The sequence below is a fragment of the Mirounga angustirostris genome, unplaced genomic scaffold (genome assembly GCF_029215605.1).
Source record: "Mirounga angustirostris isolate CCGP_5_RB_7025 unplaced genomic scaffold, mMirAng1.0.hap1 SCAF_4, whole genome shotgun sequence".
Classification (NCBI taxonomy): Eukaryota; Metazoa; Chordata; class Mammalia; order Carnivora; family Phocidae; genus Mirounga; species Mirounga angustirostris.
The window spans coordinates 149,981,111-149,991,078 of NW_026991712.1; the positions used below are offsets into that span (position 1 = coordinate 149,981,111).

Consider the following 9,968-nt stretch of genomic DNA (forward strand, 5'->3'; position numbering starts at 1 on the left):
CTTTTTGAAAATGGAGTTTGGTTTCTCTCAGGCACTTATTACTTTCCAAGTCCAATTTATTATTTCTTTTGTGCTTTCATTATACCTAACATCCTATTATATTCTGTATATGGTATTTTGTTTCCCTTACTAAATTGCCAGTTACTCACCTTTGTATACTAGCATATAGAAAAATACCTCACATATAATAGGTAATTAATAAGTGGTTATTAAATGGAATGTACTTGTATATTGGTCACATGTACATATGTGTATATAGCTGCTAGGAGCAATGACTTTAAGTCTTAGCTCAAAATTTTTATTCTTAATCCACAAATATCTGTGTTAGTCAAGGTTATGTTTACCTAAGAGGAATTTTCTTTTCTTTCTGGTTAATATAACTAAATATAAGTCTCAGGAAACCTCTTGGTTTATGTCAAAACAAGTTTCCTATATTAGACCATAAAATGACTTATTAATAAATATTCCTAATTGTTATAATGCTGTAATGTAAATGTAATTATACCCATTTTACAAACGTAGAAATGAAGATCAGAAAGGTTAAGTACCCATTGCAAGGTGAGATACATATAATGTACCAGAGTTGGAAATAAAGTTTATTTGGCTCTAAAACCATTCACTCACTAGCCTACACTGACTACTTATTATGGATCCCATTATGTTATGATTATGAAACTCCTAAGTATTTTTCTATTCCCATTTGAATCAGAGTATCATAGTCACTTATTCCAAAATAATGAAAGATACCTTTCAAAACACCTACTTATTTATGCTTTTAATAATATATTTCATGTCCTTGCAGTTACTTTCTATTGTTCACCTGATGTATTTGCTAGATATAGACACCTTCAGAGTACATGCTGGAAAAACAGTCAATTATTTTGAGGTGGCTTTTCCTTTTTCTTCTCAATAAGGGAAGTTTTCCACTATAGGATATTTAAATCCATATCTTAAGTCTTCTAATAAGATTTTCCCTAATAAAACTGCTTTTTTGTGTGTGCAATCTGCACCACAAATTACCATGCACTCAGACCTTGCTTTCCAGTTGTTATGTGTATGCCATATGTAAACTTTATTTACCCAAATAGTTTTTAAGTTCCTTAAGGTCAAGAATGGATTTTCTGTTATTTTGTATTCCTCATAATGATAATTGCCACTTACATGAGAGGGGTTATGAATATTAAATTAGGTAATACAGATACAAAATAATATTGATTTATTAACATGCTTGATTTTGTTCCTTTTCTCTCTCCTTTTACTGAATTGTAAACTGAATTAGTATGTGTATAAATTAAGAAGTTCCAAAAAGAAAAGACACTTATTAAAGTGTCCCCTATTTTCTTTATATATATACAGTTTAATAGCCTACTAAATGATGACAAAATTCAATTCAGCACTTTTTATATGCCAACATATTCATAACTACATAAAATGTCTTCAGAGAACCATCTCAGATCAATTATTATCGCACATCCTAAGCAGGGAGCCACTTGTTTTTTAGGATGTTCATATCTCTTTTATAAATATTTAGGATTTTATTCCCTACAATATTGGATAAGAAGGCAGCAATCTTTTAATCTAATGAAAAGAGATTTAAATATTTTTTCTTACGTTCTTTTCCTCAAATAAACAAGATTATGATGTGAGAAAATTTTTCTTGGTTGATTTAATATGACTGTTATTCTATAATTTGAATTCTATGTCTGAATTTTATGTTTTGATTTAATTTCTCTTCTGTCTATTCTGTTGCTGAATAAAGAGAAACCTCGCAACGGCCATACAGAGTTCTTTTGTTTAAATTCTATATATTTAAACTTAAAACAATGATATAAAATATTATTTTACTTTAGAAATGTCAAATTAACTTTACATTGATCCTAAATATAATCTGGGGTTTTTTTTGTAGAAGACAAAATGTGCTACTAAAAATTTCCATATCTTCATCCTAATAATTCAAGAAGGACATTTTCCTTAGAAAGTACTGATCTTTAAAATTCTTTTACGTTGATAAGCCACAGCATTTACTTGCTGATCTTAGGATATGGTGCATGATATTTCAATAGGATCTGATGAACTAAAAGGCATCTTGGAGTACTTTTTTGTGGAAATTTTAAAAATTAGAATATTAAGTTTGTGTTGTGTATTTTATAGATGCAAGTCATATGTCTGAAGAACTGTGCATTTTAAATCTTTAAAACATAAGACTTTCTTAAGAAATTGAAACCAATCATTGATCTTCAGCTGATGTTATTATGTGCAGTTCTCTTTTATGTTGCTACATTAATATTTTCCCTGTGACATCTGTGATGTCCTTCTGGATGCAAAAAAATATATACCTCTTCCTTGAAGTGTCTTTGAATAAAGTTATTTGCTTTTCTAGTAGGTACATTGTGTATTTAAACAACTATAGACAATGTATACTAGGCTCAGAGCCCTTTTGATTACTCTTAAGCAAATTAGCCAGCATTCAGTCAATTCAGTGCTCTCTCCCATGTGGCCCTACTTGGGTTTCACATTAAACAGCCCCTCAGTTTAGTCCAGATGTCCAACTGTATCACTCTCCCTTTCAGAATCGTGCTGAACTTGCTCTTTTGGGACAGAATATGTGTCTGTTGTATTTAAGTAAAACATAATATATACGTAATTTTAAAATATGACTGTAAATAGTAAGTGGTTATTTTCTAGCTATATGTTTTAAGAGCATTAAGCAAGTGAAAGAGTAGAAAACTTCACTGGAAACTGGAAACTTATCCATACCAAGAAAATTAACTTGTTTATATTTCCTATGGTGGTACAATGAAAAGAAAATTTTGATCTTGTTTGCCCTGCTTTTGAATTCTTGGGCAGATGTCTTTTTACTAGTCTTGTTTTGTCCTTGCTTTTGGATTAGTTAGCAAATTGCCTATCATGTAATTGAAATTAAATTAACCTACAGTCATGGCTACCCACATTTTAAGTATCCATTCTTCCTCTTGTCACTATCACAATTCTATTTCTATTATTTCAAATTTGATTATATTAATTGTGGATGTTAAGTTGCTTTCATATACATTTGCCTCATGACAGGAATTTGAAACAATAACCTAGGAAGAACTAGGACCTGCATCAGTATTTTAAGTTCTCAGATTTTAATTTATATCCTTCCCTGGATCATTAATGAAAATGATTTCACCTATATCTAAAAAATTATCAGCTAACATTTCTATAGCAGATCATGATTTTACATCTTAAAATTATAATATAAAGTGAATTGATAGTATTTGTTCAAAATATCTATTTGCTCAGTAGTGAACTTTAGTAAGAAATATCTAAACATGCACACATGTACATAAAAATACCCATATAGGACAAGACTACAAAGTATTACTTTGAATACCTGCATGATAACAACCATATGCTTTTAGATGAACATAGAAAACTCTGGTCCGTGTGCCAAGTGCAAAATTTAACTGTAAAGTAGTGACCACTATAATTAAAATATACAATTTACCAGTAGAGAATAATTTATTTAAAAAAGCCATTGCATTAGATTTGATATCATGGTGGTACAATGATATTTTGTACCTTCATATTTTTCTCTATCAACATTTTAACTTTTTATTGTTAAAACAACTGGTCTTATCTTAATATGGCAAATTAAAATATATTATTTTCTGAAGACCAGAAATTTAAGATTTTCTAGATCTTGATCCTGCACTAAAAGTCTTAGCATATGTCAAAATATTAAATAGGTTTTAAGATTCCAGGAAATTTATATTCAAAACATAAATACACACTTGCTACAACGTAATATCCACACTTTTTTCACTTTATTTTAAATAAAATACAGATTGAGTGCTTTTTCACTTATAGGCCTATGATAAATTTAAATTAATGGGAATAACAATTACTTTTTAACGTCACAATATATGATTTTTAAAGTTGAAGTAATGTTTGTGAATAGAGAAATAGATGGCTGAGGAAACAGGAATAAAAGAGAATTGGAAACCTCTTTCTACATGCTATTTTTGTCCATCACCTAAAATGTGGAGGCAAAAAAATACAAAAAGTAAAAAAAAAAAAAAAAAAAGGGCCAGCCAAAAATATAGGTGATTATGTAGTGAAGTGTTTTTTAAAAAGAGCACTATGTTTTAATTACATTTTACTTAGCAGTGGAAAAGAGACTCTGGAACCATTACTCCTATATCTAATGATGATTATTATATATTATTATCTTGACAGTTAAAAATCATACCAGAATACACACTGTTGCTTATTTGAGTATTGAGATAGGAAATACTATACTATTAATCATCATCAAATGTTGCTTACTTTAATAATTTGAACTCACTTATTCTCCTAAAATATGAAGTTTTAAAAATTTCATCTTGAATCATCACTACACTATAATAACTGATTTGCAAATTAGTTATTCTAGGACTTTCAAATGTTAACATTCAATCATATCTTTCCTAAGTTTTGACATAGAAGAAATGCATGTTCCTTTTAAAATGGCCTGTATAGGTTTGGTCTGAAGTTTCTGGATTAGCAGAATGGACATCAGAACGGACATCAGTTGCATCATTGACAGTCACTTTTTAGTAAAAAATCTGAAGGAGAAAACTATGGAACAAGAACTATTTGGGCCCAAATGGCTTTTACAATAGTTCCAAAATGTAAGACAGGGAGATACTGTTGTATTAGCTATACACAGAATAGCCAAATTATAGAATAATTATTCTTAAAGATCAGTGAGTTATTTTTTAATTTAGGAAATTATGTTTCCAAAGCATAAATTTTAAACTCAGGGCAGACTTCTTTATCAGTGAGTTGTGCACATTGTACATTTAGAAGAAACAGGGGAGTAGACTGTATTTTAATACAGTTGTGATAATTTGGTTGCATTTCCAAATTAAAATTTTAACATTATAAGAAGTTGTCAGTTTTGCTTTATAGTGAACTATCACTATATATAACTAATCTGAAAAACTAAGGCATATAACTAAAATAAAATTAGCATGATATTGCTTTATATGGTCAAGATAAAGGACCTATTTTTTCCCTAAGTAACTACTGTACTGATTAAATATAAAGAAGAACAGAAGCTGCGTCTCCAAACATGTCGGTGATTTTTTTAGCTTTTCACCTATCAATTCCAGAAACTGTCCCATTATTTTCATGTTAAAAGATAATTAATATCACTTTAATTATACCAATTAAATGTGTTTGAGGTCCAGGTAAATCATTTCTTCTTTCATAGTATTGGTTATATGTAGGATTCCTTCTTAGTACACAAAAGAAATGACGGGTAGTTTGGATAAGGATTGGTGGTTTTTTTACTTCCTCCGCAAAAGAGCTGATATTTTTGGCCGACTGGTTTTTTGGGGGGAGGAGGGGGTGAGAAAGAGATAAAGGCTGTACACAGAATTATAGAATAGGCCTACACTAAAATTGTTCCTTGACCAATGAGGATGAGGGCTGGGAGAAAGAGAGGTGAGGTGGATTAACTGAAGTGTAATAATGGCAGTGTAGTTTGTTGTTGTTGTTTTAATGTACAAACACTTTTCCCGTCTCCTGTCCCCCTCCTTGTCTGTGCTGGTACCTCTGGACCGTTCAGAAGCCATTTTAGAACTCAGGAAGCAAAATATGTGAGTTCCACTTGTGCTTTTGCAGGTGCTGTGGTGGCAAGGATAACCTTTGCTCACTGGCCGGGTGTGTTACCATGCTGTTATTTCATGTCTTTGGGAATTAAAGACACTACAGAAAATTCCAAACCCACATCCTAACACCTGAAGCTTGCACAATGTTTCTGTAACAGATGGCAAAACATTTCACTGGAACCTTAATTTACCAAGTCAATATCCAGATCTGGAGAGTTTTTATTCTTTGAGACACCGCTTGAAGATCCATACTCGATATTCGGATCTATTCCGGGTAAAAACAGAACAAGAAGACCCCTTCTAGGTGTTCTGCACGCCCGGGCCCCACCCAAAGTGCCGGCGGGCCTGCAATCTCTGTATTTCGCGCCGAGGGTCTTTCCGAAAGAACGTGCATTTTCAGTCCTGGACGACTACTAGTTTATGGGGGAGGTGCGGGGGGGAGAAGGCAACACCACAGGGCAAATTCCCGAATAGTCTAAGGGGCTGAGAAGCCTGAGGTACATTTGCCTCCTCGCAGTTGGACGCAAGGCTCGGAGCCCGGCTGTCCTCAGCTGTCACGGGGGGAGGAGGAGGGAGTGCTGGCATTGGCATTGGGCGTGGAGTTGCTCCAGCCGCCGCGCCGCGTCCCGCCGCCAGCTCACCTCCACGGAAAGCTAGGCACTCACCGGCCCGCTTGCCCCTGCTCCCACGTCGCCCTCCCGCCCCAGTCCTCAGGCACAGGTCGCCGGGACCATCCAGTGGGATGGCCGCCGCCTCCTCAGGGACCGCTGCCTGAAGGCCAGGGCCGAGGGACCCCGGCCGCCCCGGTAGCCCGCAGCTCCGGGGCGTTGTGGCAGCGGCCGGCAGGCGCCGGGGCCCGCTCCCCCTCCCCGCCCCCAGCTCCCGCCTCCTGCCCGCTGAGCGGTGCACCCGCTCGCCCCAGCCGGCTGGCGCAGCAACGCACACACTCACTCCGAGGGCGCCTCCAAGGTTACCCGCGGGGTGGGGGCTGGGGCAGGCTCCGGCCACTGGCTTTCTCCGCTGCTTTCCTATTGCCGCGGCCCTTTCGCCGCTCCCGGGCGACCGGGATCCAAACCCCGAAGCAGAAAAGGCTCCAAAGTCCGGGGAGGGAAGTCGAGCTGGGAGGCAGACAGGCGTCCGGGCGGGGGGCGGCCTTAGCTGGCTCTGGGCGCCCGGAGAGCCGGGTCAGGCGAGGTCGCGGCAAGAGGGGGCTGTGGCTCCGGCTGGCGCGCTCTGAGCCACGCAGCCTGGGCCTGGGGCAGCGCGCAGGGGCTGCAGGCAGCACCGAGGCGCCCGAGACGCCCCGGGCCCGATGGGGGGCAGAGACAAGCGGGCGGCCAAACCTGCCGAGGAAACTAACTAAATAAAAGGAGACTGTTATTTAAGGCGCGGAAATTTGAAATATTTGGACAGGAAGAGAAAAGAAAAGAAACCTTAGCGAGGGAGGGAAAAGAAAAAAAAAAAAACGCGAGCTAACGGTTTTGAAACTCCCCCACCCCCACGCCGGGCTTTTCTGCGCGCCCTGAGGGAGCTCTGGGCTCAGCTTCCTCACTGGGGAGCCGGAGCTGCCGTTGGCGTCTGGAGAGTTTCGAAGGGACAGAAAGGATGTCTTCGCAGCCCCTGCATAGACGGCTTGGCTTAGGTTGGCAATGGGCAGAGCTTTATTCCGGGTCTCAGGCTTGAAGATTGTCTCCTGCCTCTCTGAGTAGGTCCCTCCGTGGATCTGCTTTTTTTTTTTTTTTTGGAACTGCCGTGTAAAATCAAAACAGTCTCGAGATAGCAAGACCGGGACTCCCCTCCTCCCCTCCCCCCCGCCGGAGTCTTTCGATGAAGGTAGCTTAGGGCAGTCAGGAAAGCTGACGGTACGACCCTTTCTCGCTCCAGCACTGTGATCTTCCAGCGCTTCTGGACTATTACTTTTACCCCCCGGCAAAAGCCGAAAGCACCTTTTTGGGAACTGAGATTTCGAAACCAGTCCCGGGCTACGGATTCCACAACGTTCGTTTCATGATCAGGAAAATTTATAATATTACCAATTGAATTGCTTTTAGATTTTATTTATTTATTACTCACCCAGGGTGGTGTGTGTGTAGGAGCTCATCACCCCATTGTGAGATGCGTAATGTTTATCAGAAAACTATTGATTCACTACCGAAAGATGGCAAAATGAGGTTTGCTCAGTGGCTCAAGGACCAGAATGTGGCCTGAGGTGCGATTAGTGTCCCCCACGTATAAGCTTGAATTCAATTTACCGGGCAAAGGCTGAGCCCGAGTTTCCAGAAGTGGATGCGGATGCAGTGAAGAACTGAATTTGACAGCGCATCCCTGCTTAAGTATCCTCCATCCTTTACATAGCGTTGTCTCCTGGGATTCTGATCATTCTGTCCATTTGCGCTTGCCGCTCCTCTCGGTATCTGAATTAAGTTCAGACCCTTCTCTACCTCAGCTCGTTACAGATTAGATCCCATTAAACTCAACAGCACCTTCTCTTCCATCGTATACATCGTATACATTCAAAGCCTTGCTGAATATTGTCGAGGTTTTTGAGAGATTGAATAATGGCTTTTCATATTTCCTAGAGGGGGACCACATAACTCATTTCTAAAATACTTAGATTAGTAAAGCTATTTCCTGCAAAGAGCCAAAGAAATGTGCCGATGTTTTAATGCTTAGCAAATTTTAGGCTAATGAAGAGAGCACGAGAGAGCTCCCACTCCCCTTATGTGCTCCAACCACTTAAGAACAAAGCAACTGTAGAAGTACTTCTCAGCTTTATAGACACCCTATGCCTCTAGATTTGAAATCTCTAAAGAGTAATTTTAATGCTAAAACTTGGATACTGAAAAGTTAATTAAACTTCACTTTAAATTTGGAAATGTCCATCTTTACAGTTGCAACTTGTAAAAAGGGTTGTTTTTATTTTTTAGTAATAAGCTTGTGTTTAGAAAGTATTGTTTTCCCAAGCAGTGTATTTTGTATACTGATTCTGGTTTTAAAATTCAAAACACAACACTTTTCCTTCAAAACATCCCAATTTCTACTTTTTTCTAAACTTTAAAATTTAATATTTTTAATTTAATTTCATGTTGCTGTCAAAAATTAATTAATCAGTAATTTGTGGTTAGGGGTGGCAGAAGTCGAAGTCTTACTGAACTTAAGGAAGGTGAACTTTAGTGATAAGTGAAAAGGATAAAACTTTTTCTCCTATATTCTTTTATACTATCACGGAAAATAAATTATTGAAAACCACTTGCCTGCGACCATTCCAATCCTTGTTAGGGCAGGCATCAGAACCATGTCCTTCAATAAACCTTAAAGTATTTTCTTCTTTTTGGAGGCAGGCAGGGAGCTTATACAGCAGAAGGAGAGAGCTTTCACATAAAACATCTTTGTTCATGTCAGAGATGATGAATAAAGTATTTATAAATTTATAAATGGTAACGGCATTGAAATCCTTTGGTGAAAATCTTTAATTAAAATTAAAGTAAGTAGTAGATGCTGGACAATTCTCTTGGAAATTTGATATTTCTATTTCAATTTTTTTTTGTTTTTAGCTAAGTGTAGTCTTAAGATTTTATAAGCCTTTACTAAAAAGTTTTGTGGAAATCAAGTACCATATATAAGAGTGGCCTATTTACTGATTGTAAAAGTTTCTATATTTATTATACTGCAGTTAAGACACTTACATGTATATATAATTAATTAGTTAAGACCCTTACATGTAATTTATATATTTTTTTCTTGCTGCACTTTTTATCCCCTAAAAATTTGTATTTGCGTTATGTTTTAAGACTTAACATTTTGTAATGTTACATTTCTGACATGCAGGGAGAAAAAATGTGATAGTATACTTATGGTATAATTTTGGGAAATGTATTATTTAACCAATTGTTTCACTTTGTGATCTAAAAAAAACAACTAGTGGGAAGCACTTTTACGGTGGTACTTTAAAAGTGACTTTTAGAGCTAATATATATTTGTTTTCAGATCGCTACCTCTGAAACCCGTTTTTCAACTATTATCTTAACTTTGAGAAAAGGGGAAGATTGAACATTAGGAAAAATTCACATTGCAATAATTTCAGCTCTTCAAAAAATGTTGTCCTTATTTTGTTGTAAAGAGAAATACGAGGCGCCAAGTAAAATCTTTGGAGGGAGGCATGAGGAAAGAAAGAATAACTCAATCATCAGTAGAATATGTCTAGCTTTTTACTTGGTCTACTTTTCTAATGTTGAGACTTACAACATTGTGATCTTTTAGTACACTTCTTAGCAAGTGGCAAACTATGTGGGGGTAATAGAGTGGAAATCACAGAAAAACATTGTCCTG

At 37.1% G+C, this 9,968-nt stretch overlaps 1 protein-coding gene across 5 annotated transcripts in view; it reads right to left on the reverse strand.

The window, feature by feature from the left end:
• The window catches only part of CUNH1orf185 (chromosome unknown C1orf185 homolog), a 159,905-nt gene extending 152,539 nt beyond the window's left edge, over window positions 1-7,366 (reverse strand). The window contains exon 1 of one of the 5 annotated variants that reach the window (XM_064589172.1): window positions 6,591-7,366. The gene's annotated coding sequence lies outside the window, so the exon portion shown is untranslated. Of the gene's footprint in view, window positions 1-6,582 lie in introns of all 5 variants that reach the window. The other 4 variants (XM_064589171.1, XM_054512867.2, XM_054512866.2 and 1 more) reach the window with 4 other exon arrangements.
• Between the last annotated feature and the right edge of the window lie 2,602 nt (window positions 7,367-9,968).